Below are 23621 nucleotides of genomic sequence, written 5' to 3'. Positions count from 1 at the left end.
AGTATTTATATAAAAAGAGGAGAGTAAGATACATTATCTTCAACCATACTGATGGTATACAAAAGGGCAATCAAGAGACATTTCTTCGTTCATACCGTTTGTTCACATATAAAGAGACAATCAGGATACATCACCTTTACCTTTCTTGATTGGATTATTGCTGTACCGCAACATATTTGGACTCTTGATGCCAACTTTCATAGGATCATCCTGTGTACCACCTATATATGTGTGTCAATAATTGTTGAGAATATCTGTAAGTGCACATAGAGCAGTTTGCATTTTTTTTCTTTTTAATTGGAAGTAAGCCGCAGCAAACGGCTCACCACTTATTGCAGCAAGTATACAAATTCCTATTTTGCATCTGTTTTCACTCAGAAAGAAAATGTAACATCAACTGATCTTCACTGTCCTTTTAAAGGAATAGAAGAATCCAAGTTATCTGTAAACAGAAAGATTGTGAGGGAATATTTAGCTAACATAAATGAGTTCAAGTCTCCAGGTCCAGATGAATTACATCCCAGAGTACTGAAGGAGAAGAAATTTTAGAACCACTCTCCATAATCTTTGAAAATTCTTGGAGAACAGGAGAAGTCCCAGAAGACTGGACAAGAGCAAATGTTGTTCCTATCTTCAAAAAGGGGAAGAAGGTGGACCCAGGGAACTATAGGCCGGTGAGTCTGACTTCTATACCAGGAAAGATCTTTGAACAAATTATTAAACAACATGTATGTAAGTACATGGATAAGAATGAAGTGATTAACCAGAGTCAGCATGGGTTTGTAACTAACAAGTCATGTCAGACTAACTTAATTTCCTTCTATGACAGAATCACTGACTGGGTGGATCAGGGAAATGCTGTAGATATAGTATATCTTGACTTCAGCAAAGCATTTGACAAAGTATCTCACACCATCCTTATTGAAAAAATGACCAAGTATGCAATGGACCAGGCAACTGTTAGGTGGATTCATAACTGGCTTAGTGATCGGACTCAAAGGGTGGTTGTAAATGGCTTCACATCCAGCTGGATGAATGTCTCAAGTGGGGTACCACAGGGCTCTGTCCTGGGACCTGTATTGTTCAACATCTTTATCAATGATTTAGATGAAGGAATTGAGGGTAAACTGATTAAATTTGCTGATGACACAAAGCTAGGAGGGATAGCTAATACTAGAGAAGAGAGAGAGAGGATTCAAAAAGACCTAAATAAACTGGAGCGGTGGGCTGTAACTAACAGAATGGTTTTTAACAGGGAAAAATGCAAAGTACTACATCTGGGCAATAAAAATGAAAAAAGCATATACAGAATTGGAGGAATAGATCTAAGCAACAGTACATGTGAAAAAGACTTAGGTATACTAATAGATCATAGACTGAACATGAGTCAACAGTGTGATGCAGCAGCAAAAAAGGCAAATACAATTCTGGGATGTATTAACAGAAGCATACAGTCTAGATCACGTGAAGCCATTATCGGTCTTTACTCCTCTTTGGTCAGACCTCATCTGTTATACTGTGTACAGTTTTGGGCACCACATTTTAAAAAAGACATAGACAAACTGGAGCAAGTTCAGAGAAGAGCGACCAGAATGGTGACTGGTCTGCAAACCATGTCCTATGAGGAACGGTTACAGGATTTGGGAATGTTTAGCTTGCAAAAAAGAAGACTGATAGGAGACTTAATAGCGGTCTACAAATATGTCAAGGGCTGTCACATTGTAGAAGGATCATCTTTATTCTCATTTGCACAAGGAAAGACTAGAAGCAATGGGATGAAACTAAATGGGAGGAGACACAGATTAGATATTAGAAAAAACTTTTTGACAGTTAGGGTGATTAATGAGTGGAACAGGCGGCCACGAGAGGTGGTGAGTTCCCCTTCAATGGACGTCTTCAAACAGAGGCTGGACAGACATCTGTCTGAGATGATTTAGTGAATCCTGCTTTGAGCAGGGGGTTGGACCAGATGACCTAGGAGGTCCCTTCCAACTCTACCATTCTATGAGTGCCGGTATTATTCTATTCTAAGTCATTGTGAGTAAGATAATATGTCTGTGTATTGTAGGGATATACTTGCTTTAAGGCAGCTGGTAGCATTCACACAGACATGTATTTTCTATGTCAAACAGGATGGTTTATTGAAGTACACAAACTTCCAGCAGAACGGAGAACAAACAGCCTTTCTCTGGCAGAAAGGAACAAAATAAACTATCCATATACAGGCACATGTAGACTCACCTGTTCAGATAAATGTCTCTGTCTCTCAAGTTCTGTCAGAGAAACCAGCACCAAAAGGTGCTTTCACCTCTCCTCACAGACACAGATGACAGTCTCTCACCTGTACGGCAATCCTGGCACTTCACCTGGCTCAGTTTAGTCTGCAACAAACAGTACTCTGCAGCTCCCAGCAGAATCTACACACTGCTCAGTTCCCCAGCACACCGCACACCAAATGAACCTGCTTCTAATAAAAAGCTATGCAGGTGTCTCTAATCAAACCCTGCAGAGTTGGGATTTAACCCTGCTCTTTTTGGTTTTGCTACATACCTTCCCCCTCTGCCCAAAGCCGAGGGCTGGGCACCATTTGCAACCCACAGTGAACCCCGTTCTGCCAAGGCTTGGGCTGGTAAACTTTATAGTGGCCCTCACCAACCCTTTCCACAACTCTATAAGGCCCTTAGCACTTGGCAAGAAATTTGTTCCCCACTGTGGGCACGAAGACCTGCACCCGATCCCCAGGATTAAATTGTGTCACCCTAGTCACCGGAAAATACCCCCTGGATGTGCCTTGAGGAGGAGCTCTTTTACCTGGCTCCTCACTTTGGTCTCTTGACACAACAGATCAATATGTCTGGCCAAATGTGAAAACTGAACACCGGCTCCTGCATCCTGAGGAACAATATTTACCACTCTTACATTTTCCGGGGTACTTTTCAAGGTTAAGTCCATGATTTGGGCAGTTCAAAATTTTTTTGTGGACACCTCCAGCTCAGGGATAATGACTTTAATGGGTACTTCCACATCCTTAGTGCCAACATGTACAGACAATGGCAACTTGTTGGCCATGGTTTGTGACAAGGTTTTTATCACTGTAACTTGGTTGAAAGCCGTACTACCAGGCGGTATCACTTTCCTCACAAATAACAATCAAAGGAAAATTACAACTGACAATTATAAGATGTGACAAGATTTTGACCACTCTCACTTTATGGAGCATGGAACAATATTAAACCCAAAAATAGTCCAATAACATGAGGTCAAACAACTTCAAAATTAATACACCACAAAAAAATCTACAACGGTATATGACCGCCAGATAAGAAGAGATTCTGACAATGAGATAATAAAATCACAACAATTTTATTTCAAGCAATAGATAAAAAGTGTAATAAAATAGACAGGGAAATAAACCTCCAAAAAAAGGGGGGATAGGAAACACAATATGGCCTCGTAAATAATGAAAAATGTAATCGTATAAGGCAGCACACAGGAAGACCTGCTGTGTCCTCCCCACACCCGACGGAGCGTCTTAAAGAAGAAGTTACAGGTTTGTGAGAGCCAGAAATCTTGCTTGTTTGTAAATGACCAAATCCTTATTTTCCACCAAAATTTAAAAAAAAATTCTTTCCAAATCAGACAATATGATTTTCAGGATTTGTTTTCTCATTTTGTCTCTCATAGTTGAGGTCTACCTATGATGTCAATTACAGGCCGACCTCATCTTTTTAAGTGGGAGAACTTCCACAATTGGCGGCTGACTAAATACTTTTTTTCCCCACTGAATGCCTTGGGCATGACACCTCCAACAGACAATGTGACAAGATGTACCACTTAAACCTGGCTCTGACCCCTCCTGGGTCTTTGTGCATCCCTCAGATGTGGCCTTGGGCCCCTTCTTTTGAGTGTCCCTGACAGGGGAAGTCAGGCTCCCTTGACTGCTCAGGGAGTTCTTTGCAGCAAATTATCTTTCCACCAGGTTTCACTAGGTCATCTGCGTTCTGGGGACCTACTTGGGCAACCCAGCTTTGCATGGATTTCAGTAGTAAATGGATAAATTGGTCCATTACCACCCTTTCCATCATCTGTACTGGAGAGCAGGTCTCAGACTGCAGCCATTTTTGCATCAGGTGTAACAGGTTGAACATCTGAGTCTATGGAGGTTTGTACTTTTGGTAGCGCCAGAGGTGCACCCGTTGCACCCTAGCTGCCAGGGTTACGCCAAACATGCCTTAATCTCCACCTTCAGAGTGTCATACTTCTTGGCATCTTGCAGAGCAAGGTCATAATACTCTTTCTGTGGTTACCCAGTAAGATATGGCACCAGTACCTCTGCCCATTGCTCTGGGGGCAGTTTTTCGCTGTCTGCCACCCTCTCAAATACAGTCAGGAAAGCCTCGACACCATCCTCAAGAGTCATTTTCTGCAAGCCCTCTCGTAATGTTCGCCTCATACGAATGCCGTCCATTTGGCTGGATGAAAGTGCATTCTCACTGCCTAGGGTAGTTTTTGCCAAAAAAGTCATCTGCTGCTGCTGTTGCCACTGCTGCTGTTGCGGTTGCCACTTCTGCTGTTGCTGTTGAAACTGTTGCTTCAGGTGTTTGTTGGTCTCTTTTTAGTCCTGCATCGGTTGCTTCACAATCTCTTCCATTTTGTCCGACCATGCCTGCACCACTGTAGCTGCTTTCACCCAGGACATACAGATTTAATCCAGCTAAACAAGATTAATAAACTGGTCACCTGTGGTGTCTGGGACTTCACACCCACATTACATCCACCAATTGTAGGGATTTACTTGCTTTTAGGCAGCTGGTAGCATTCACAAGGCACGTAGTTTCTGAGTCAAAATGGAAGGTTTATTGAAGTGCATAAACTTCCAGCAGAATGAAATACAAACAACCTATCTCTGGCACAAAGGAACAAGTTAAACAGTCCATATACAGGCACATGCGGACTCACCTGTTCAGATAAATGTCTCTGTCTATCAAGTTCTATCAGAGAGACCAGCATTGAGGCTGTGTGCCCACAATGTGTTTTTGAAGCGTTTCCGCAGCAGCAAAAACACTGCAGAAACGCTTCAAAAACGCTTGGTAGAAGGTCTGCCATGTTCCCCAATGATAATCCGCATGTGCTGCGCACATGCTGCTCAAATTTCTGCTGCGGGTTATCATGGGGAAAAAAAACGCAGCACTACCAATTATTTTGCGGAAGCGCTGTGTTTTTGCCGCCATAGACTTGCATTGGAACGCTTCAAATCTGCAAATATGTAAAACTAATTGCAGAATTGAAGCATATTTGCTGCGATTTTGGAACACAAGACCGCAGCAAATGGGAAGTGACCTCATGTGGGGGCTTTCTAGCCATCCCAGACCATCCCATAAATCCAGGAAGACGAGAATCCCATACCTTTCCCGTCTTCCTGGATCATGGCTGTGCACCTGAGGATGGACCTGAATGTCCCGGTCATGATTAGTGTGGTAAGTGTCTGCGGTTGTCTGCGTGGGCTCTGTGCGGTGTCTGCGTGGGCTCTGTGCAGGCAGACATAGGTCGACGTGACACTACTACTCCCATCGGCCTATGTCTGTCCACCGTCCACTAGTGCCAGCAGGATCAGCTCGATGGGAGCAGTAGTTCCCATCAGCCTGATCCTGCTGTTAAAATTGCCCTAAGGTGTCCTTTAAACTGCCCCCATATGTTTATTTTTGGCCCCCATAGATTTATATTTTTACCACTATACATTTTTTATTTTTTGTATGCCCCCATTTTTTATTTTTTTTTTGGCAACCTATTTTTTTTTTTAATTTACGGTCCCCATTTTTTTTTTTTTTGGGTCCCCAATAAATTTTAAAAATACATTTAATTGGTGGCCAGTGGTTGCCTAAAAGAAATTTAGTTTATACATTACCTGTCCCCACCGATCGCCACCTAAAATAAAGTAAAAAATAAAAAACTACACCTATACTCACCTAGACACCAAATTCCCCGAAGCTATCGATCTCCTGTAATAAAATATAAAAAAACACACAATTTTATCCTTATCCCTCCGTAGTAGTCCACGAGTGTCCCACGAAGATCTCCAGTTTAGAGCAGCCACATAAAATGTGACCGCTCTAAACCACTGCCACCGCTACAATGATGGGGCCGTAAAGCAGCCCAGTCATTGCATAAGCGAGTACACCGGAGTTCAGGCAGCGCTGCTCCGGTGAGCTCCTTTACGGCCCCGCTGACCGTGAGAAATTCCCACGGTACAGCAGGGCCGTAAAGGAGGTCACCGGAGCTGCACTGACTGAATGCACTCCGTTGACCTCAGTCAGTGGCTCACGCTGCCGGGAGCGGAGGTGTTCCCGGCAGTGTGAGCTTACAGCAGCCATGACAGCTGTCTCATCTCCAGACATGACAGATGTGCATTGGAGATCATCGCAGGAACGTGGACAGGTAATTATTTTTTTTTAGTAAATTAATAATTAAATAAAATTGTGTGTTTTATTTCAAATAAATATTTTTTTTCTGGGTGTAGTGTGTGTTTTTTTTTTTTAACTCTTTGTAGGTTAGTAATGGGGGTGTCTTATAGAAGCCCCTCATTACTAACCTGGACTTCATGGCAGCTGGCGCTGACATGAACCCCACCACTATTACCCCCTGCCACCGCACCAGGGAAGCGTGGAAGAGCAAGGCTAAGCACCAGATTTGGCGCACAAATATGATGCGCCAAATCTGGGGTGGCTGAGGGCTGATATTATAGCCTGGGAGGAGGCCTATAACCTTAGCTCCTTTCTAGGCTATTAATATGAGGTCGCAGCTGTCCGCCTAGCCTTTGGTGGCTCCAATTTATAGGGGGACCCTATGTAATTTTTTTTGGGGGTCCCCCCGTAGAATGGGCAGTAAAGGCTAAGCAAACTGCTGCGGCCTGATATTAATAGCAAGGGAAGGGGCCATGATCCTTGGCTACTTCCCAGACTATATCAGCCCTCAGCCGTCTGCTTTCCCTCAGCTGGTTATTAAAAATATGCGTGAGCCCACCCATTTTTTTTTTAATACATTGAAATGTAAGATTATTTTACAGCGTATGCGTGACCAAGCATACACTGAAATGGGTCTGTGTGTGTCTCCGGTATGTGTGGAAAAAGTCATCACCACTCATACCGGAGATTCTGACGTGTGAAAGAGCCGTAATTGGATATTGGGTGAGGAGTGGGGGGTGTGTGTGTGGGTGTGTGTGCCCATGTATACACACGCGTACATTTCTGCATAGCGTATGTATGTGTATATATAATTTTTTTATATTAATTAAAGGGATTGCAGTTCTTGTGGCATCCTGAATACTTCTAAAATGGTGAATAGGGGTTTGACTAGGAAATTACATCATTATTGGCCTTTTTTTTTTTTTCACTAACTTTATTTGGCTTCAAAAACGTGTAAAAAAACGCTTACAAAACGCATGAAAAAATGCATCAAAAGCTCGTCAAAAACGCATCAATAACGCACATAGAATCCGCATGCGTTTTTCTGGCAAGGAGATGCAGAAATGGTCAGGAAAATTTCTGCTTCATTTCTGCATCATGGGCACATAGCCTGAGAGGTCTTTTCTCCTCCCAGACACAGACCACAGTCTCTCACCAGTGCGGCAATCCTGGCACTTCACCTGGCTCAGTTTATTCTGCCATAAATGGTACTCTGCAGCTCCCAGCGGAATCAACACACTTCTCAGTTCTCCAGCACACTGCACACCAAGTGAGCCTACTTCCTGCTTTTAGTAAAAAGCTATGCAGGTGCCTCTAATCAAACCATGCAGAGTTGGGATTTAACCCTGTCCTACCTGGCTTTGCCGTCATATTGTGACAGAATGATTATCAGCGTCCTGACGTGTCTCCTGTTAAATGTATAGGCCTTTATAATATGGTGGATTGTATCACCGCTGGGACCTGTGCATTTTACTTCCGATGCATGTGTAAGGGGGAAGACCGGGGTGTAAGTACTTTCAGAACAAGGGATCCGGAACTGCCGGGGCAGTACCTCTGGTTTCAGGGGGAAGACAGGCTGCGAGCACAGGAGTCAGGTGACTGGGAAGCTGGGGGCATGTCCAGAGTGAGAGCTGGGAGGTCAGGTGACCAGGAAACTGGTGGCATGGCTAGACAGAGGGGGAGACGAGGACTTTTGCGTGGGAAAGCGGCTTGAGAGTCCCGCTCAGGAGAGCAGTGTGAGAGGGTCCAGGCTCCTGGCTCCAGGCTTGGAGCAAGATCCGAGTGCAGTGCACCGGAGGAGTCAAGCCGACTAGAGAGAGAAGAGACGCAGGTTCCATGGAGCCGAGCACGTGAGGTGCCGTGTTATGGACTAGGGGCTCAGCGGGTAAAACCGGAGACTGCCCGCTGCCGCCAGAAGACGGAGCATTGTTTGGGCGGGGAAACCTGAAGAAAGCAACACCGGCATCAGATGGCAACTGCCTTGTGGAGGATAAGAGTCAGCTAAGTGTAAAAACTGTCGATTACAACCGGTTCGACTCTGCTACATCTAGTTAAACTGTGAACTGTCAGTTATAGACTTTTACCTGCTACTTCCCTTGTTCATTCCCATATTTTCCCCTTTTACTCCCTGCGTGGAGATTGACCCTGTTATCATAAACCTCCCCTGTTTATTAACCCTGTATTGGCTGCTCTGTGTTTCTGTGTCACTGCATCTTAAGTCCCCGTGTTACATTTGGCGTAGTCGGCAGGATGCAGTCATTAGACACAGACACTGCAGAACAGTCCATCCTGGGAGCCCCTAAATCTAGCTTGCCGCTGGGGGCCATGCTCATAAATCTCCCAAAGTTCACCGGGGACAATATGATACTGTGGGACTGGATTGAGAGAGTTAGGAGTATGTTACGTATGCATCCGATGACCCCAGCTATGCAAGCCGAAATAGCCTTACTGGCCCTTGACGCCGAGGCCCGACAATCCGTGATGTACCACCCTCCCCATGACAGGGATACTGTAGAAAAAGTGGTGCAGATACTGGAGGAGATGAATGGGATCCCACCAGTGTAGGAGAGCTGAGGATACGGCTGTTTCACCAAGTGCAGCTGGAGGGGGAGACTGTGACGCAGTATGTTAGTGCCTTACAGAGGGTGCATGCCTATATCACTAGAAACGACGACATGGGGAATTTGGGAATGGGCCCCCCTGACGTGATCTTAAGGGACCAGTTTGTGGCAGGCCTCATGGATGTGCAGCTGAAGCTGGCCTTGAGGGAGCGCCTGCGCACCAACCCACGTATGACTTTTTTAGAAGTGGGGGCGGAGGCACGTGTGAGAGAGCAGGAGATGGGGATGACGGCCCTGCTAGGGATGGTCCGGAGTAACGAGGTACCCACCCCACCTGCAGCTGAAGAGGAATGAGCTCGTGAGATGCAAAAGGAGATACAGGAGATGCGGGATGAATGGTCCAGTCTCAAGAAGACCCCTGCCCCGACACCAGAGATACCCAGATCGATTGCCCCAGTTATGGAAAGAATTTCATTCAGGCCCCCCCCTGCAGGAGAGTTCCGTAGAGGAGTGAGGCAGCCCTACACAGACAGAAACACAACCTGCTGGAAGGGTGGAGGCGCAGGACATTACTCCAGGGCTGTGCTAGCCAAGGGCGGCCCCTGTCGCTGCAGCCATTAAATTAGCGGGCTCCGTGTTTGGGAGACACAGCCCGGAGCCTGAGGAACGAGAAAGAAAAAGAGGAAGTTCCAAGGACCTGGTTTCCACCAGCCCGACTGTCTGGGCCGAAATAAGCGGTCGGGCTGTTCACTGCCTGATTGACACGGGATCCCAGGTGACTATGATGACAGAAGCCTACTTTCAACAGCGATTTCCAGAGATAGCGCGGCCTGAATCGGGACCAGTAATTAGACTCACGGCAGCAAATTGATTACCCATCCCGGTCGCAGGGGTGGTGTGGATGAAGATCCAAGTGTGTGGAAAAGATGTGGGAAAAAAAGGAGTCGTCCTGGTCACAGGGGGAACCGGAAGTGGACCCCCGGTGACCCTCGGAATGAACGTGCTGAAAGAGATCGGGCAAATCCTGATTAGTGAGCCGAAGGAGATTCCTCTAGACCAGTGGGACCCCCAAAGAGAGGTTCTTTCAAGAACTAATCCGAGCTGCCCAGGCTCAGGAGACGTCGAGTGAAGGGAAGATCTTGGGGAAAATAATAGTGCCCGCAGCTACGGTGATCACCTTACCGCCCAGACAAACTGTACTCACGTTATCCGCACGGGCCTGCACACCTCTTGAGGGGGTCAAAGTTCAGATAGAACCAACATCGATGGACAAAGTACCCCCCGGACTCTTGGTGGCTCGGACACTGGCCACCGTTCAGGGTGGCAATGTTATAGTGCGGTGTGTTAATCTGGACAAAGATGATCTCACACTCCCTCCCAGGGCGGAAATAGCCCAGATTCTGGGAATGCCAGAGAAGTTGGTGTGACCTGATGTGGTACAGCTGTCCGCTGTACGAGGAGACCCCTGGACTCTGGCGGTCACCGTGCTGCCGGAATCCCACCGGGCTAGTGCGAAGGGGGGACGAAGAATCCTAGAATGAATGCGGGCTGAATTGACGGGACTTACACCTCGACATGTGCAGCAGGTTGAGGAGGTACTGGAGCGGTACCAGGAAGTCTTTGCTCATCATGAGGATGATTTTGGTTGCACCTAAGCTATTACCCACGAGATACCCACGGGGAGCGCTGCCCCAGTATGGGAGAGATACCAGAAGATACCTCCCCTGATGTATAAAGAAGTTAAAGAGATGCTAGCCTATATGTTACAGAATGGTATGATACGGGAGAGTCAGAGTCCGTGGGCAGCCCCGATTGTCCTGGTATGGAAGAGAGATGGGACCCTGCTTTTCTGTGTGGACTATAGACGACTGAATGCCTGTACAGTACAGGAATCTTACCCACTACCTCGAATCGAAGAGTCCCTATCGGCCTTAGGGAAGGCAAGATACTTTTCCTCCTTGGATCTGGCCAGTGGGTACCGGCAGGTGCCCGTGGCCGAGCATGACCGTGCGAAGACGGCGTTCATATTACCCATAGGACTGTTCGAATTAAATCGATGCCCTTCGGCCTGACTAATGACCCCGGGACGTTCCAGCGTCCGTTGGAGAGGTGCCTGGCCGATTTGAACTTCGAGGCGACACTGATTTACCTTGACGAAATAATTGTCTATGCCGCCACCTTCGACTGGAGCAAGTACTGAGTTGCCTACAGAGTCGTGGCCTAAAGGTCAAGCCCCAGAAGTGCCACTTGTTCCGCAAACAGATTGAATATCTCGGTCATACTGTGTCCGGTGAAGGAGTCAGGCCCACACAGGAAAAGGTGGCCGCCGTACAGGCGTGGCCTACCCCGAAGACAGAGAAGGACGTTCAGGCTTTCCTGGGACTTGCCGGATACTACCGAAGATTCGTGAAGAACTTCACCAGCATAGCCAACCCATTGCTGGAGCTACTTAAGGGAGTGCCGGCGGGCTCCAAGAATCAGGCGATTCGGTAAGGAAGCAGCCAGGAAGAGGCCTTCTGTGCCCTAAAAATGGCCCTGACCGAGGCCCCAATACTTGCCTATGCGGATTTCTCCCAACCATTCATACTCCACACTGATGGGAGCCTACATAGTCTGGGAGCCGTGTCATCCCAAGTACAGGAGGGGAAAGAGCGCGTGATTGCGTACGCCAGCCACTCCCTTCATGACTCCGAGAGGAACCCAGATAATTATAGCTCTTTCAAATTAGAGTTGCTGTCTCTGGTTTGGGCAATGACCGAGAAGTTTGCAGAGTATTTGTCCGGGTCCGAAGTACTGGTGAGAACAGATAACAACCCGCTGGCCCACTTGGAGAATGCGAAATTGGGGGCCCTGGAGCAGCAGTGGGTGGCCCGCATGGCCAGGTACCGGTATAAGATCGCCTACCGGCCTAAGGCAGAGTATACTCACGCCGACGCACTCTCCAGAGTGACATATGAACGGCCTGATCATGACCGCGATGAAGATTTGGAGGCGGATGAGACCCCTAGCTTCCGAAGTTTCGTGGGACCACTGGCCGCGGTGCAGGGACAGATCGGAGAGATGTCGGAAGAACAAGTGCTAGGGCGGCCAAGAGATGACTGGATCCGACTTCAACAGACTGACAGAGAAGTTGCTCAATTACATCAATGGGTGGCTTTGCGGCAAGTCCCCAGTCGAGAAGAGAGGAGTACCCTGTCCCCGGAAGCACTGAAAATGCTGGGACAATGGGAGAGACTGTGTTTGCGAGATGGGCTGCTGTACTGACGGGTGCAGCTACTGCGAGAGTTCGGGACCACCTGGCAAGTGGTGATCCCAGAGAACTTGATCGGAGTAGTGGCTAAGGAGGCTGTAACATCCCTGGCGATGTGCTGGCATGGTTTACCACCTCCCACCATGCAAGATCGCCATCTTACCTATCAGTCCAGGCTGCACACTTTGCTCCAGTACCTGCTGTGTGCATGTCTCTTGTCTGATTGCTTAGGGCGGCGGCGCGGTTACTGCCTCATTCTTATAGTTACTGTGTGTGCACTCCTAATGCGTCCCCAGCCTATTGTTGTGAGTCACTGAATACTTAAACCCCCTCCACCCAGTAGGAGGGGCCTGAGCAACACTTTCTTTCAGTGTGTTCTGTGCAACTGAGTTGCCAGGTACTGTTCTGCATCTTGTTTGTTTCCGCCACCCTGGGGGCTGAGTACCCAGGCCTGTTGCCTGTATCTATGACTTCTAGTCTGTTCCACCACCCTGGGGGCTGTATACCCAGGCCCGTTGCCTGTATCTGTGACTTCTAGTCTGTTTCCGCAACCCTGGGGGCTGAGTTCCCAGGCTCGTTCCCGTATCTTGTTCCTGGTTCAGTTCCTGTCTGAACAGTGTCCTAGCCCATTATTTGTTTGTCTCTATGTTCGTATCTTTCCTTTTCCTGCAGTGTCTGAACCTGCACCTAACTTCAACTCATCTCTGTACTTCTGTTTGTGAGTTTAGTGTCCACTTGCTACTTTATTGTAAGTACCTTGTGTGTATTTGCTTTGCTTGTCTATCTCACCTGCGGGTTTTGCTCTGCTCTGCTCGTCTACCGCACCTGCGGGTTTTGCTCTGCTCTGCTCGTCTACCGCACTTGCGGGTTTTGCTCTGCTCTGCTTGTCTACCGCACCTGCGGGTTTTGCTCTGCTCTGCTTGTCTACTGCACCTGCGGGTTTTGCTCTGCTCTGCTTGTCTACCGCACCTGCGGGTTTTGCTCTGCGCTGCTTGTCTGCCGCACCTGCAGGTTTAGCTCTACTCTGCATGTCTACCGCACCTGCGGGTTTTGCTCTGCTCTGCTTGTCTACTGCACCTGCGGGTTTAGCTCTGCTCTGCATGTCTACCGCACCTGCGGGTTTTGTTCTGCTCTGGTTGTCTGCCGCACTTGTGGCTCTGTTCCTGTATCCCAGTCTGTACTGGTCCCTATCCTGACTGCGTTCCCACCTGCCAGTACTCACCTGTCTGTATACCAGCCGTGCCTGCTAGTATCCACCTGTCTGCATACTAGCTGTACCTGCCAGTACCCACCTGTCAGTATGCCAGCCTAACCTGCCTGTTCCTGCATTCCCCGGTGTGGGTCAACAGCTGTGACCGGTGTCTGACCTGGAGTAGCACCTGGTCCCTCTGCTCGGTTCCTCCCTGGTTCGAGTCGATTGAGACGCCATGTGACCTTGGTCGGACCGAGTTGATACTTAGTCACGCCCCTCCAGGCACTCCTCGGTTTATGGTCTAGTGGGACCACTAACCACGCTCACACCAGTCAGTCCAGGCGTGTGCGTAACAGAGGCTCATGAACGAGGGGCTCACTTCGGACCAGAGAAGACATTTCAGTGGCTGCAGAGGCTGGTGTATCATCCCCGACTGCGAGCAACAAGAAGATACTTGTCGAAGATGTCGGAGCTGTGAGCTTGTTAAGCCCCCGGAGCAACGGGTCCCCATACAAACCATTGTGACTTCTGCCCCCTTGGAGGTGCTGATGATTGACTATTTGACTGTTGGACCGGCGCATCTCGGGTATGAACATTGCCTGGTAATGACTGACCACTTCACAAAGTTTGCGGTAGTGACCCCGACCAGAGACCAGACCGCCGAGTCAGCTGTGCAGGCCATCTGCCGAGACTTTATTCGGGTGTACGGCTGCCCAAAGAGGATCCATTCCGATCAAGGCGCCTGCTTCCAAGGCCGGGTGATGGAAGAGCTACACCGGTTGTACAAGATTGAGAAGTCACGGACTACTCCTTACCACCCTCAAGGAAATGGGGCCTGTGAATGCTTTAATCGGACACTGATCCACTGATTGGAAGGTACGATGGCCTGAGTTTGTGGCTGAGCTGGTGTGGGTCTACAGCAACTGAGTGAATAGTACGACGGGGTTCACTCCTTATACCTTGCTGTTCGGGCGAAAGGGGCGAGAGATTACCGAGTTAGAGCTGGACCCTGAGGAGGACTACCCATGGACGGGGATGTCTTCCTGGGTCCGGGAACATCAGCATCGACTGCAGACCCTCCGACGGTTGGTACATCAAAAGTTTCAGGAGCTCAAACATCATGAGACATTGCCTCTTCGAGGGACTGCTCTGAGGCCCGGGGAGCAGGTGTTGGTTCGGGACAGGCGGCCCTGGGGCAAATTGAGTGGCGGTGGGAACGGACCCCGCACAGAGTGAAGAGCAGGTTTGGTGCTGAAGGACCTGTGCATGAAGTTCAACCCGAGGGGGCTGAAGGAGCCCCTACCAGAGTGGTTCATCATAGTATGCTGCGACCCTGTCTGTCTAAAGATGACGAGGATGGAGAAGAATCACCTGCTACTAGAGAAGGTCCTGTCACAGTTGCCCCAAGCCATGATGTGGACGAAGAAGAATTGTTGATTCTACCTCCGAGCCCCAGCACTCTTTTACCTGCAGTCCGCAGTGCAGGCAGCGAGGGAACAACATCGGTTGAAGTCACCGGGCAGGCGGAGATTGGGAATCCGAGTGACCCTGCACCCCCCATCGGTCAAACTGAGTTACGCCGGTCAGAACGGACAACAGCCTCCTCACCATTACGAACAAGATCAATTCATATGGCACAGTATCGTCCAGGAAGTCCAAGAATGTGAACATTTGGTGAAGGAACTCTCGCCCGTGGAATGGCGAGTTAAAGGAGAGCGGGGGTGTAAGGGGGAAGACCGGGGTGTAAGTACTTTGAGAACAAGGCATCCGGAACGGCCGGGGCCGTACCTTTGGTTGCAGGGGGAAGACAGACTGTGAGCACAGGAGTCAGGTGACTGGGAAGCTGGGGGCGTGTCCAGAGTGAGAGCTGGGAGGTCAGGTGACTGGGAAACTGGTGGCGTGGCTAGACAGAGGGGGAGACGAGGACTTTTGCGTGGGAAAGCGGCATGAGAGTCCCACTCAGGAGAGCAGTGTGAGAGGGTCCAGACTCCTGGCTCCAGGCTTGGAGCAAGATCCGAGTGCAGTGGACCGGAGGAGTCAAGCCGACTAGAGGGAGAAGAGCCAAGCACGTGAGGTGCCGTGTTATGGACTAGGGTCTCAGAGGGTAAAACTGGAGACCGCCCACTGCCGCCAAAAGACGGAGCATTGTTTGGGCGGGGAAGCCTGAAGTAAGCAACACCGGCATCAGCAGGCAACTGCCTTGTGGAGGATAAGAGTCAGCTAAGTGTAAAAACTGTCGATTACAACCGGTTCGACTCTGCTACATCTAGTTAAACTGTGAACTGTCAGTTATAGACTTTTACCTGCTACTTCCCTTGTTCATCCCCATATTTTCCCCTGTTACTCCCTGCGTGGAAATTGACCCTGTTATCATAAACCTCCCCTGTTTATTAACCCTGTATTGGCTGCTCTGTGTTTCTGTGTCACTGCATCTAAAGTACCCGTGTTACACATGCTGAGATTGGAGTGTCCGTCGGTGGCGGCTGCACACTGGCTGAATGCTAATGCTCATTTCTTTTGTTCACATGCTTTACTTTGTAATTCTCAGGAAATGCGCAGTAAATCCCACTTTAAGAGGCTTACCGTGCCTTTCTCCTTGCTTTTAAATACAGTTACGGCCATTGAGTTTCCCCAAACGCTTTCTCTCTTTTTATTTTCCTATATTTTATATGACTATTTTATATTACCAGATGCTCTGCTGTATAGTACTTATGTATGAGAACTGCTGATTAAAGGAATTACCAGGTTATATGTAACCAAACCTTAAATGGAATTGTCAGGTCTAGAAAATCCTTTTCCAAATCCCTCAATTCTGAGTTACTATAGAGGGGTCTCTATCAGACACTCATTTTTTTCCAGGGGAGCTAAAACGAGAGTGTCATTAAATGAAGGACCAAGTACACTACCAATGCTTAGACCACCCATGTAATACCTTATTTTTCCTGTGGTGGCGCTGTAGGAGAATAAAACACTCATTGCCAGGTTCCCCCATCAATAACAGATCCCAGGAGCAGGACACCTTTATTTCTAACAAGTAGGGATAGTGAAACTCATGAAAAGTTCTGCAACTTTTCATAATATATCAAGGCCAATTCAACAATTGTCAGTTTACTGTCTTGTCTTTCCTTTTATGTTAGTTGATTTAGCTCCAAATTGGGTGCTAAATAGAGATGAGTGAATAAATTTGAGTGGACTTGAATTCTACTTGAATTTTACAAAAATCCTCATTTGCCAAAATGCTAATTTTTTGTAATACGCTTCCGTGAGGATTCAGCAAAATGGTGGATGCTCAACGCCAATTTTCTGAACCTCAAAACCGCAAGAGGCCATTAAAAGTTTACACTTCTCAAGTGGAATTTTGTACAATTATTCTTTTGCAAACTGCTCCAGGTTGCTAATATGTGACGGCGTCTTCTCCCAGCAGCAATTTTAAGATTTCTCCACAGGGAATGGGATTTAGATTCAGATGCATTGCTGGGCACTTCAGAACTCTCCGCCGCTTTCTTTCAATCCATTTATGGGGGCTTCTTGAAGTATGTTTGGGGTCATTGTCCTGCTGGAAGATCTATGACTTAGAACGCAAACTCAGCTTTCTGACACTGGGCACTACATTGTGACCCAAAATCGCTTGGTAATCTTTAGATTTCATGATGCCTTGCACACAGTTAAGGTACCCAGTGCCAGAGGCAGCAAAACAACCCCAAAAAATATTTGAACCTCCACCATACTTGACTGTAGGTACTGTGTTCTTTTCTTTGTAAGCCTCATTCTGTTTTTGGTAAACATTAGAATGATGTGCTTTATCAAAAAGCTCTATCTTGGTCTCATCTATCCACAAGACACTTTCCCAGAAGGATTTTGGCTTGCTCATGTACATTTAGGCAAACTGCAATCTTGCTTTTTATGTCTCTGTGTCAGCAGTGGGGACCTCCTGGGTCTTCTGCCATAGCATTTAATTTAATTTAAATGTGAACAGATAGTTCGCGCTGACACTGATGCACCCTAAGCTTACAAGACAGCTTGAATTTCTAGGAAACTTGATTAGGGCAGCTTATCCACCATTGCATTATCCTACATTGCAACCTGTCATCAATTTTTCTCTGCTGTCCACGTCCAGAGATATTAACTACAGTGCCATGGGTTGTAAACTTCCTGATTATGTTGTGCACCCGGGACAAAGGAACATCAAGGTCTCTGGAGATGGACTCGTAACCTTGAGATTGTTGATAATGTTCAACAGTTTTGGTTCTCAAGTCCTTAGACAGTTCTTTTCTTCTCTTTCTGTTCTCCATGCTTAGTGTGGCACACACAGACACACAGTGCAAAGACTGAGTCAACGTCTCCCCTTTTTATCTGGTTTCAGGGGAGATTTTCCTATTGCCCACACCTGTTACTTGCCACAGGTGAGATTAAACGAGCATCACATGCTTGTAACAAAGTTGTTTACCCACAATTTTGGAAGGGTACCAACAATTTTGTCCATCCATTTTTGGGGTTTTGTGTGAAATTACAGTAGATCCAGTTTGCCTTTTTTTCTGTTTTTTTTTGTGTTGTTCCAATACAAGCAAGGGAAATAAATGTGTATTTGAAGTATATATATACCCTCCAAAATACAATGTGATGCGACATAAAGGGTTATCCCATCATTGAGAGTTGTCACTGGCCGCGCACTCTGCTGTCTGTGGCACTTTAAGGGTATGTGCAGACCATCCGGAGACAGCTGCGGCCCAGAGGCTGCGGAGAAGCCGCCTCCGGCTTCCGCTCATTATGCAAATGAGCGCCGGCCTCTTTTTTTTTGTTCACCTGCAGACTTTCCCCATAGAGATTAGGTCAATGGGGAAAGCCCGCATGCGGACCCGCAGGAGAAATTGACATGCTGCGGTCTGAAAATACGCGCCGCATGTCAATTTCTGCAGGTGTGCATAGTGGACATGGGATTTGTATAAATCCCATCCACTATGCTGTAACATCTGGCCGCTGAGGATTGCACGAAGCGCCCTTGCACTACGTCCAATCCGCAGTGAACACTGATCGTGTGCACATACCCAAATACAGAATGAATAGAGTAGTGGGGCATGTCCGAGACTGATTTTTGGGTATGTTGAAGGTCACTGCATTTTGACCCCTGCCAATCCTCCAGTTTTCATTTATCCCCAGGATAAGGTGATAACTTTTAATTATAGGAATAAACCTTTAATAACACCTCTATTGACTATTCAAATACTGTTAATCTGCTATCTAGTACCCAAATAAAACTTACATAAATTTCACACATCTGCCATTCAAAGCCCAATATAAGCTGCCATTTAGTGTCCATATGACACCAATATACAGTCCTAAAATAGTGAAGGGTTTAATGATAAAGTCCCTAGTTGTCCGGGGCATTGAATATTCACTTGCTCTTCTCTTCCTTCTTTCCAATTGATGGAAAAATGAACTTAGCACAATTGCCCCTCTGCGACCGGCCTTGGGCATAGTACAATATCATATTATAATAATTTATTCAGGTCATCCTGGAATGTAAAGTGATGCTGGGAATTCTACTTGTTTCCTTGAATTGTATATGATGAGCAGAGGTGCACTGAGCAGCAATTAGGATAGGCTGTAAAATATCAGGTAGGATGGTGTGACTACACACTCCCGGGCGGTATATTAATGAACAAGCTGGAAAGTGCACAGGTCAGGAGCTAAGCAGCACCTCCCGGGATTCATTACTTGTGTGGAGGGCAATATTAGCTAATTGGACGAAATTATATGTAATTACAACATCTCATGTGAGCAATGAAGGTTACAAACGTACAGATAAACGGATATGTCCAAGGTTCAATTCACTGAGCACGGTTAGAATTTATACAGTGGTGGCCAAAAGTATTGGCACCCCTGCAATTCTGTCAGATAATACTCAGTTTCTTCCTGAAAATGATTGCAATCACAAATTCTTTGGTATTATTATCTTCATTTAATTTGCTTGCAAGGAAAAAACACAAAAGAGAATGAAGCAAAAATCAAATCATTCATAATTTCACACAAAACTCCAAAAATGGGCCGGACAAAAGTATTGACACCCTCAGCCTAACACTTGGTTGCACATCCTTTAGTCAAAATAACTGCGAACAACCGCTTCCGGTAACCATCAATGAGTTTCTTACAATGCTCTGCTGGAATTGTAGACGATTCTTCTTTGGCAAACTGCTCCAGGTCCCTGATATTTGAAGGGTGCCTTCTCCAAACTGCCATTTTGAGATCTCTCCACAGGTGTTCTATGGGATTCAGGTCTGGACTCATTGCTGGCCACCTTAGAAGTCTCCAGTGCTTTCTCTCAAACCATTTTATAGTGCTTTTGGAAGTGTGTTTTGGGTCATTGTCCTGCTGGAAGACCCATGACCTCTGAGGGAGACCCAGCTTTCTCACACTGGGCCCTACATTATGCTGCAAAATTTGTTGGTAGTCTTGAGACTTCATAATGCCATGCACACGGTTAAGCAGTCCAGTGCCAGAGGCAGCAAAGCAACCCCAAAACATCAGGGAACCTCCGCCATGTTTGACTGTAGGGACCGTGTTCTTTTCTTTGAATGCCTCTTTTTTTTTCCTGTACACTCTATGTTGATGCTTTTTCCCAAAAAGCTCTACTTTTGTCTCATCTGACCAGAGAACATTCTTCCAAAATGTTTTGGGCTTTCTCAGGTAAGTTTTGGCAAACTCCAGCCTGGCTTTTTTATGTCTCGGGGTAAGAAGTGGGGTCTTCCTGGGTATCCTACCATACAGCCCCTTTTCATTCAGACGCCGACGGATAGTATGGGTTGACAGTGTTGTACCCTCGGACTGCAGGGCAGCTTGAACTTGTTTGGATGTTAGTCGAGGTTCTTTATCCACCATCCACACAATCTTGCGTTGAAATCTCTTGTCAATTTTTCTTTTCCGTCCACATCTAGGGAGGTTAGCCACAGTGCCATGGGCTTTAAACTTCCTGATGACACTGCGCACGGAAGACACAGAAACATTCAGGTCTTTGGAGATGGACTTGTAGCCTTGAGATTGCTCATGCTTCCTCACAATTTGGTTTCTCAAGTCCTCAGACAGTTCTTTGGTCTTCTTTCTTTTCTCCATGCTCAATGTAGTACACACAAGGACACAGGACAGAGGTTGAGTCAACTTTAATCCATGTTAACTGGCTGCAAGTGTGATTTAGTTATTGCCAACACCATGCTTCACAGTAGGTATGGTGTTCTTTGGATGCAACTCAGCATTCTTTCTCCTCCAAACACGACAAGTTGTGTTTCTACCAAACTGTTCTACTTTGGTTTCATCTGACCATATGACATTCTCCCAATATTCTTCTGGATCATCCAAATGCTCTCTAGCAAACTTCAGACGGGCCCGGACATGTATTGGCTTAAGCAGGGGGACACATTTGGCACTGCAGGATCTGAGTCCCTGGCGGTGTTTTGTGTTACTGATGGTAGCCTGTGTAACGTTGGTCCCAGCTCTCTGCAGGTCATTCACTAGGTCCCCCCCATGTGGTTCTTGGATTTTTGCTCACCATTCTTGAGATCTTGTGTGGAGCCCCAGATCGAGGGAGATTATCAGTGGTCTTGTATGTCTTCCATTTTCTAATTACTGCTCCCACAGTTGATTTCTTCACACCAAGCTTCTTGCCTATTGCAGATTCAGTCTTCCCAGCCTGGTGCAAGGCTACAATTTTGTTTCTGGTGTCCTTCGACAGCTCTTTGGTCTTCACCATAGTGGAGTTTGGAGTGTGACTGTTTGAGGTTGCGGACAGATGTCTTTCATATTGATAACAAGTTCAAACAGGTGCCAGTACTACAGGTAATGAGTGGAGGACAGAGGAGCCTCTTAAAGAAGAAGTTACAGGTCTGTGAGAGCCAGAATTCTTGCTTGTTTGTAATTGACCAAATACTTTTTTCTCATTTTGTCTCTCATAGTTGAGGTCTACCTATGATGTTAATTACAGGCCTCTCTCATCTTTTTAAGTGGGAGAACTTGCACAATTGGTGGCTGACTAAATACTTTTTTCCCCCACTGTATCTGGCCTTGCTCAATTCACTTGTACTGTGCAGGGCCGCGCATGTCTAGTTAGCATGTGGCCTTATGTATGCAAATCACATACTTGCAGTCAAGTGCCTGCCCACTCCTGGCACTGGAGAATCCTGACAGTGCACACACTGCACACTGTGAGGATTCACAAGTCTGCATTCACATAAAGTGACTACTAACTTTTATGCCAAACCTGGACAACCCTTTTAAAGTGCTTTACACCAGAATTCTGGCATAAAACACCTTAAGTCACAAAATTCTGAGAAATTTGGAATGTGTAAATATTTTGTAACTTTTTAGCATTTTCACTCTAATCCTGGCTAGCTCCACCAAAATGGGCAGAGCAAGGGCCAGACTAATTTATTACAAGTAGAGATGAGCGGCGTTCGAGTTGTTCGACGAACCCGAACGATTTGCAAAAAATTCGGCTCTTCGAGGTTATGTTCGATAACTGTTCGTGCACCAAAAGCGTGTCCTGCATGTCTGGCGCTATTTAGAGCACCAATCATGCAGGGATTGTCTGCCACTCACTTTAATGCCACAGCCATGGTGGTTGTGGCATTACAGTGATTGCCCAAATCGATGGGAACAGTGCTCACAGTGAAACATGAAAAGCCGGCAATTCAGCAGCGGCATACACCTGGACCCCACAATTTAGAACCGAAAGAATAGAGCTTCACACATAGATTAGATACATAGAAACATGTCAGTCACATATATAAGAAGTACAGTGACAGTGTTGGTTACTGTACTTGTCATTTAGTGTAAAGGATTTATTAAAAAAAATATTAGTGTTTTCATGCACTGTCTCTTTAAAAAAGCCGGCCGGCAATTCAGCATCTGTACCCGACAATTTATAACAGAAAGAATAGAGCATCACACATAGATTAGATAGATAGAAACATGTCAGTCACATATATAAGAAGTATAGTGACAGTGTTGATTACTGTACTTGTCATTTAGTGTTAAAATAAAGGATTTATTAAAAAAAAAATTGGCGTGGAGTTCCCCGTAATTTTAGTCTCTAGCGGAGGTTAAGCAGACGGCTGGGGCAGATGTTTGAAGCCTGGGAAGGGGGTAATACCCACGGAGCTTCCCAGGCTACTAATATCAGCCCCCAGCTGAATACCTAGCCTTTACTAGCTATTAAAATGGGGGACCCCCAAAAAAATGACGTGGGGTCCCCCCTATTTTAATAGCTAGCAAAGGCTAGGCAGACAGCTGGGGGCTGATATTAATAGCCCAAGAAGGGTGGCATGAATATTGGCCCCCTCCCAGGCTAGAAACACCAGCCGTCAGCCGCCCCAGAAATGGCGCATTCATCGGATCTGCTTGTCAAAGTTCGCCCCCTGTGTGGCCATTTTAGAAAGTCAGCTACAGCTTTCGCCGCTCTTGCCGTGACTCAACAGCGTTTGTGTTAGAACCCTCCTGTTTGTTTTTTTTCCATTTTGTGTTTTGCAGTCACGTGACCATCTGCCTTTATATTCCAGCTCCGCCCTTTTGTCTGTGCTGGACTTCAGTGTTTGACTGTTTCTCTAGCCAGGTGTTTCGGTGCCTTTCTCTGTCAGTTCACTTGGTCCTTCTGTGACCTATAGTACCTTTTTGTCAGTTTGTCTTTTTTTGTTCTGCAACAACTTCTCTGTTTAGGAGGTGTCCCATTTTTGTCCCCATCCTTAGTTCTTTTAGGGACCCCTCCCTTTATGCTATAGGTCTTCATTCAGACTAGTCGAGGACTAAAGCGGGTCTGTTCGCTAGGAACAGTCAGCCCGCTACATCGTAGGGATTCAGTATAGTTTCCGTCCAGGATTTGGCTCAACTCTTGCAGAGATTGTCTCTGGAGGTGGCCGAGCTACAGCAACACGTGAGTAGCTGTTCTGGAGCACATTTTGTGGAACCCAAGGTACGACTGCCTGATGTTTTTTATGGTAACAGCAAGATTTTTTTTCCTTTAAAAATGCTTGTTTGTTATATTTTCGTTTGAGACCAAGGTCCTCTGGGAATGAATCACAGCGCATTGGTTTTATTATGTCACTTTTGCGCAATGAACCACAGGGGTGGGCCTTTTTCAACCTAATGATCCATGTTTAAGGTCTGTAGAAGAA

The 23621-nt window shown here is 46.8% G+C and overlaps 1 long non-coding RNA gene across 1 annotated transcript in view; it reads left to right on the top strand.

The window, feature by feature from the left end:
* The first annotated feature begins 412 nt into the window (after window positions 1-412).
* Window positions 413-23621, top strand: part of LOC141173147 (uncharacterized) — a 135871-nt gene continuing 112662 nt past the window's right edge. The window contains exon 1 of the long non-coding RNA XR_012252597.1: window positions 413-674. This is a non-coding gene — a long non-coding RNA (uncharacterized lncRNA). The remainder of the gene's footprint in view (window positions 675-23621) is intronic.

This window comes from Phyllobates terribilis, unplaced genomic scaffold, assembly GCF_046119375.1.
Source record: "Phyllobates terribilis strain yellow unplaced genomic scaffold, ASM4611937v1 Scaffold_1__5_contigs__length_1240528914, whole genome shotgun sequence".
NCBI classification, from domain to species: Eukaryota; Metazoa; Chordata; class Amphibia; order Anura; family Dendrobatidae; genus Phyllobates; species Phyllobates terribilis.
This window is presented reverse-complemented; position numbering and strand designations above follow the sequence as displayed.